Raw genomic sequence first — 7,995 nt, 5'->3', positions numbered from 1 at the left:
GCGTGCGGGCTAGTTTCACGCGTAGCCCGCGGAAAATTGGCTCATGCCACAACTGGAGACCGACAGCGCCGACTTCATCTTTCAACAGGATGGTGCTCCACCGCACTTCCATCTTGATGTTCGGCATTTCTTAAACAGGAGATTGGAAAACCGATGGATCGGTCGTGGTGGAGATCATGATCAGCAATTCATGTCATGGCCTCCACGCTCTCCCGACTTAACCCCATGCGATTTCTTTCTGTGGGATTATGTGAAAGGTTCAGTGTTTAAACCTCCTCTACCAAGAAACGTGCCAGAACTGCGAGCTCGCATCAACGATGCTTTCGAACTCATTGATGGGGACATGGTGCGCCGAGTGTGAGAGGAACTTGATTATCGGCTTGATGTCTGCCGAATCACTAAAGGTGCACATATCGAACATTTGTGAATGCCTAAATAAACTTTTTGAGTTTTTGTATGTGTGTGCAAAGCATTTTGAAAATATCTCAAATAATAAAGTTATTGTAGAAGTGTGAAATCGCTTCAATCATTTGTAATAACCCTGTATATTAATAATGTTTATAATAAATATTATTAACAAAACCCTTGAAAAGCTCTTGAACCATTTACCTCAAATTTTTACACGATTTTCTTATGAATAATTGAACGACATAGGCTAAATGTTTTAAATATATACAATATATGACTATATATGCCACGAACCTACTACATTTTTGTAGCAGGCGGAAAGGTGATATTCCGACGTGGTGCGGCCCAGGTGGTGGACAGGGGGTGGGTGGGGGGGGGGGGTTCTAACCAGCCTTGCTGGCGGACTTGAGCGAAATAAAATAGCTCTCGCGGACCAAACACACACCACAATATCTTTCATCATTACACCATATTTAATTTATCACTTTTCCAGATCACATCTGGAATCGTAAATCCTGATCACGTTAGGACATTGATCATTGATCAGACAATCAACCCAACATGGAGAGTCGTCTAACAAAGGATCCAAAGTCTTGGATACACAGCATCGTCCAAGAAAAGACACCACTCGGATGCGGTGGGGTACCACTTAGAAGATTACGGTGAGTCGGAACATCTGGCAGCGTAACAGACAGAAGGCAGACAGAGACTTAAATTCAGCAAACCCGGAAAGTTCTCTTTCTTTGCAACATTAAATATAAATTCAATAACGAAAACTGGTTAATTGAAACACATAACAGACGTAACGTATCAACTCAAAATTCTAACTTCAGGAACTTCGAAACGTAGGTCAGGACCCATCTGAATCTGGGGGATACCGTCTCGACAAAGGACCTCCGGGAAAAAGAGTAATAAAAAGTGTCACGCAATTTGTAATGGGATTTCTGGTTCATGATAGCATATTATATTCAGTGGAGGACTTCTCGTCGAACTCCCCAGGAAAGGCAACCTTAACAAATGACAAAAACATGAAAGATAAGGAAGGGACGGAAATATTTTGAGAAGAACTGGACCAACTGATATCAATCATCACTGACATCCATACCTTGGAGATTTCAATGGAAAAATTGGGAAAGAAAGAAAATATCGCACTGTTCTTGGTAAATGGCCGGCTCATAAACTGACAAAGAAGAATGGTCAAAGAATAGTTGAACTTTGCATATATCATGGACTTATTCTCGAAACTACAAGATCTAAGAGAAGACTGCACAAGTTAGTGACCTGGAAATGCTCTAATGTTAAAATGGGGGAGTGTCAAATAGACCATGTCGCAATGGATAAAAAGTAGCACAATGAAACCTATAACGTCCTTCGTGGGGTGGACATTGATTCAGATTATTACATTTCAAAGACAAAAATTAAGTTAACCCCAAGAAAGAAAAAAACCCATCAAAATCCACTATGAAGAGGAAATATGACCCTAGCTATTTAATAAAGAATGTGTTGTTGTACTCAGAGAGATCCAAAACAGTTCCAAGCGACGAACCGGGAACGATTATTGATAAACTGAAAAACATTGCCGAAGAGATTGCCCCTGTCAGAAGAAGAAAGAACATGCCTGGTGGAATGAAAAATGTGATAAAGCAATACAGAAAAGGCACAAAGCATGGCTGAATGACCAGCAAAAGAAAACTGAAAAATCTCGAGAAGAGCTAACCATTGCCAGAAGACAAACGGCCAAGGAAATCAGAAGACTCAAAAGAGAACATCAAAAAGAAACCCTAAGTTTCATAGAAGAATCATTCAAACAACATAAAACAAGGGACTATTATAGGACATTCCAAAAATATCAATCAAAGTATATTCCACCACATTCATGATGAAAAATAAAAATGGGAAACTAGCGCACATTACCAAGACAATGCCAACATTCTAGCTGATCACTTCAAAGAATTACTAAATGCCGGGGAACCAATAGAATACCTAGATTTCGAACCACATCCAAAAAACAAAACACTTCCAGAGAAGATTACACCAACAGATCTCAGTGAAGGGAACGAAGCAACTAGGTGGCTCAAGAACTACAAAGCAGCAGGGGAGAATCAACTGGTTACAGAGCGGTGGAAGAACGCAAGTAAAAAACACTTCAGAACCTCCATAAGCACACAGCAGACACATGGAATTCTGAAAAAATGCCAGATGTGTGAAATACAGCTATAATCCACCCAGTACACAAAAATGGTAGTAGATCGGATCCAAACAACTATCAGGAGATTTCGCTGCTTGATGTTACATATATGATCTTGTCTAGAATTATCTTTACAAGAAATCAGGAACAACTCGACCAAGAACTTCGAGAATATCTAGGAGGACTTCGTCCAGGAAGAAGATGTCCAGATCAAATTATCAGCCTTAAGGATCATGAAACAACAAAGAGTGAGAAACAAGAAATTGGTCACCACTTTTATAGGCTTCAAGAAAGCATATGAGAGTATCCATCGTGAGTCATTACTTAAAATCCTCGCGGAATTTGGATTGCACCTGAAACTCGTTAATCTTATTGAACTCACCCTTAAGAATACTAAATCAAAAGTTTAATTCAGAGGGAAGTATCTGAATCATTTGAAATCCTGACGGGACTTCTACAAGGAGATGGTCTCTCTCCACTACTATTTAACAGCGCACTGGAGAAAGTGATGCGAGAGTGGAATAAGAAATGCCAACCAAACATCAAGATTGGCAGAAATATAAAACTCAATTGCCTGGCCTCTGCTGATGATCTAGCACTGCGCGCAAATAGCATGGAAGAGGCTAAACACCAAATTGAAGAACTCGAAAAATTGCACCAAAAGTCGGACTACGGATCACGTTTGAAAAGACAAAAATGAAGCCATCCTTCAAGGCCAAAACAGCAGCCATTAAACTGAATGATAACAAACAAATTAAATTTGTAAATAAATTCAAATATCTCGGGGAGGTTATAATTTGGAATTCAAGCGAGAAAATGTCAGTAGAAAGCAGAACTAAACTGAAACAAGCGCAACGCATCACCTGGCCAACTTAGAAGAAGAAACGTCTCTCGATAAACGCAAAACTCTCACTACCACTCTGCTATTAAACCTGTAGCAACATATGCTAGTGAAACACTTTTCACGATGAACGCCAAATCAACCACAGACAAACCACAGAAGGCAGACAGAAGAATCCTTAGAACAATTACAAACAAAAAATACCAAGTAGAGGGACAGCGGCGACTATTACCAAACGAAGTTGTATACCAAGAAACTGAATCAATAATTGACACAATGCGGAAAAGGAGGGTAGCTTTTTTCTGCCACCTTTTCAGACTACCAGAGTCCAGGTTACTGAAACAACTGTTCACCTACTGTTGGAAAAGTAAGACCAAGAACAACTGGTTCAAAGAAGTTCAAGATGGTTTAGACGAGTTAGACTTGACAATGCAACAAATTGAAGGCAGAGAAGAGAAGAACATCCTGAAATACAGTGACACGAGATTTAAACTAAAGATATTTGAATGTAAAAAATACACCATAACTGATGAAGAAAGGGCAGCCAGGTCAGAAAGGCTAAAGAAGTTTTGGGAGGAGAAGAGAAAAGCCAAATCTACAACTAGTATTAAGACTTAAATATATATGGAATGAATAAAGTGCTCCAATGAGGGCGTAAAATATGTAAATAAATAAATAAATAATAACTGTATATGAGTATACACTGAAGCGCCAAAGAAATGGTATAGGCATGCGTTTCAGATACGGAGATATGTAAACAGGCAGAATATGGCGCTGCGGTCAGCAACGACTATAGAAGACAAAAATGTCTGGCGCAGTTGTTAGATTGGTTACTGCTGCGACAACTGCACGTTATCAAGATTTAAGTGAGTCTGAACGTGGTTTTACAGACGGCGCACGAACGATGGGACACAGCATCTCCGAGGTAGCGATGAAGTGGGGGTTTTCCCGTACGACCATTTCACGAGTGTACCGTGAACATCAGGAATGCGGTAAAACATCAAATCTCCGACATCGCTGCGGCCGGAAAAAGATCCTGCAAGAACGGGACCAACGACGACTGAAGAGAATCGTTCAACGTGACAGAAGTGCAACCCTTCCGCGAATTGCTGCAGATTTCAATGCTGGGCCATCAAAAACTGTCAGCGTGCGAACAAGTCAATGAAACATCACCATTATGGGTTTTCGGAGCCGAAGACCCGCTCGTGTACCCTTGATGACTACATGGCATAAAGCCTTAAGACTCGCCTGGGCCTGTCAACATAGACATGGGGCTGTTCATGACTGGAAACATGTTGCCTGGTCGGACGAGTCTCGTTTCAAATTGCATCGAGCAGATGAATGTGTACGGGTGTGGACACAATCTCAAAAATCCACGACCCTGCATGTCATCAGGGGACTGTTCAAGCTGGTGGAGGCTTTGTAATGGTGGGGCGTGTGCAGTTGGAGTGATATGGGACCCCTGATACGTATAGATACGAGTCTGACAGGTCACACGTACGTAAGCATCCAGTCTGATCACCTGCATCCATTCATGTCCATTCTGAATTCCGATGGAGTTGGACAATTGCAGCAGGACAATGCGACACCACACACATCCAGAATTGCTACAGAGTGGCTCCAGGAGCACTCTTATGAGTTTAAACACTTCCGCTGGCCACCAAACTCCACAGACATCAACATTATTGAGCATATTTGGGATGCCTTGCAAAATGCTGTTCAAAAGAGATCTCCACCCCATCGCACACTTACGGATTTATGGACAGCCCTGCATGATTAATATTGTCAGTTCCCTCCAGCACGACTTCAGACATTAGCCGAACACATGCAACGTCGTGATGCGGCACTTCTGCGTGCCCGCAAGGGCCCTACACGACATTGACAGGTGTATCAGTTATTTGGCTGTTCAGTGTAGTACCCTTTAGCAAAGTGTTGCTTCTTACTAGCATTTTTCAAAAGTTTATTTCGAACAGGATTTGGAGAATATATGCCATTATGGAAAGTCACTAGCTCGTATGTCAGTATACCTGGCTCCGACCGCAACCCATTTGGAAGTATACAAGTTGTTACAAAAAGGTACGGCCAAACTTTCAGGAAACATTCCTCACACACAAATAAAGAAAATATGTTATGTGGACAGGTGTCCGGAAACGCTTGATTTCCATGTTAGAGCTCATTTTAGTTTCGTCAGTATGTACTGTACTTCCTCGATTCACAGCCAGTTGGCCCAATTGAAGGAAAGTAATGTTGACTTCGGTGCTTGTGTTGACATGCGACTCATTGCTCTACAGTACTAGCATCAAGCACATCAGTACGTAGCATCAACAGGTTAGTGTTCATCACGAACGTGGTTTTGCAGTCAGTGCAATGTTTACAAATGCGGAGTTGACAGATGCCCATTTGATGTATGGATTAGCACGGGGCAATAGCCGTGATGCGGTACGTTTGTATCGAGACAGATTTCCAGAACGAAGGTGTCCCGACAGGAAGATGTTCGAAGCAATTGATCGGCCTCTTATGGAGCACGGAAAATTCCAGCCTATGACTCGCCACTGGGGAAGACCTAGAACGACGAGAACACCTGCAATGGACGAGGCAATTCTTCGTGCAGTTGATGATAGCCCTAATGTCCAGCATCAGAGAAGTTGCTGCTGTACAAGGTAACGTTGACCACGTCACTGTATGGAGAGTGCTACGGGAGAACCAGTTGTTTCCGTACCATGTACAGCGTGTGCAGGCACTATCAACAGCTGATTGGCCTCCACGGGTACACTTCTGCGAATGACTCATCCAACAATGTGTCAATCCTCATTTTAGTGCAAATGTTCTCTTTACGGCTGAGGCTTCATTCCAACGTGATCAAATTGTAAATTTTCACAATCAACATGTGTGGGCTGATGAGAATCCGCACGCAATGTGCAATCACGTCATCAACACAGATTTTCTGTGAACGTTTGGGCAGGCATTGTTGGTGATGTCTTGATTGGGCCCAATGTTCTTCCACCGACGCTCAATGGAGCACGTTATCATGATTTCATACGGGATACTCTACCTGTGATGCTAGAACATGTGCCTTTACAAGTACGACACAACATGTGGTTCATGCACGATGGAGCTCCTGCACATTTCAGTCGAAGTGTTCGTACGCTTTTCAACAACAGATTCGATGACCGATGGATTGGTAGAGGCGGACCAATTCCATGGCCTCCACGCTCTCCTGACCTCAACCCTCTTGACTTTCATTTATGAGGGCATTTGAAAGCTCTTGTCTACGCAACCCCGGTACCAAATGTAGAGACTCTTCGTGCTCGTATTGTGGACGGCTGTGATACAATACGCCATTCTCCAGGGCTGCATCAGTGCATCAGGGATTCTATGCGACGAAGGGTGGATGCATGTATCCTCGCTAACGGAGGACATCTTGAACATTTCCCGTAACAAAGTGTTTGAAGTCACGCCGGTATGTTCTGTTGCTGTGTGTTTCCATTCCATGATTAATGTGATTTGAAGAGAAGTAATAAAATGAGCTCTAACATGGAAAGTAAGCGTTTCCGGACACATGTCCACATAAAATACTTTCTTTCTTTGTGTGTGAGGAATGTTTCCTGAATGTTTGGCCGTACCTTTTTGTAATACCCTGTACACAGGCTCGACAAGGTGGTATGATGGGATATTCAAATGGTTAGCATTTCAGCACAGTTTCTCAAAGCAAATGGAAATAACGTCATCTACATTCTAGGCTGTTGTTGTTGTTGTTGTGGTCTTCAGTCCAGACACTGGTTTGATACAGTTCTTTATGCTATTCTATTGTGTGCAAGCTTCTTCATCTGCAAGTAACTATTGCAACCTACATCCTTCTGAATCTGCTTAGTGTATACCTCTCTTGGTCTCCTCTATGATTTTTAACCTGCACGCTGCCCTCCAATACTAAATTGGTGATCCCTTGATTCCTCAGAACAAGACCTACCAACCGATCTCTCCTTCAAGTAAAGATGAGCGACAAATATCTCTTCTCCCCAATTCTATTCAATACCTCCTCATTAGTTACGTGATCTACCCATCTAATCTTCAGCATTCTTCTGTAGCACCACATTTCGAAATCTTCTATTCTCTTCTTGTCCAAACTATTTATCGTCCATATTTTACCTCCATATATGGCCACACTCCATACAAATTCTTTCAGAAACGATTTCCTGACAGTTAAGTCTATCCTTGTTGTTTACAAATTTCTCTTCTTCAGAAACGCTTTCCTTGCCATTGCCAGACTGAATTTTACATCCACTCTACTTCGACCATCATCAGTTACTTTGCTCCCCAAATAGCAAAACTCATTTACTACTTTAAGCGTCTCATTTCCTAATCTAATACCCTCAGCGTCACCCGATTTAACTCGACTATATTCCATTATCATCGTTTTGCTTTTGTTCATGTTCATCTTATATCCTCCTTTCAAGACACTGTCCATTCCGTTCAACTGCTCTTCCAAGTCCTCTGCTGTCTCTGTCAAAATTACAATGCCATCGGCGAACCTTAAAGTTTTTATTTTTTCTCCACGGAT

Source organism: Schistocerca cancellata, chromosome 9, assembly GCF_023864275.1.
Source record: "Schistocerca cancellata isolate TAMUIC-IGC-003103 chromosome 9, iqSchCanc2.1, whole genome shotgun sequence".
NCBI classification, from domain to species: domain Eukaryota; kingdom Metazoa; phylum Arthropoda; class Insecta; order Orthoptera; family Acrididae; genus Schistocerca; species Schistocerca cancellata.
Note: the sequence above shows the minus strand (reverse complement) of the source record.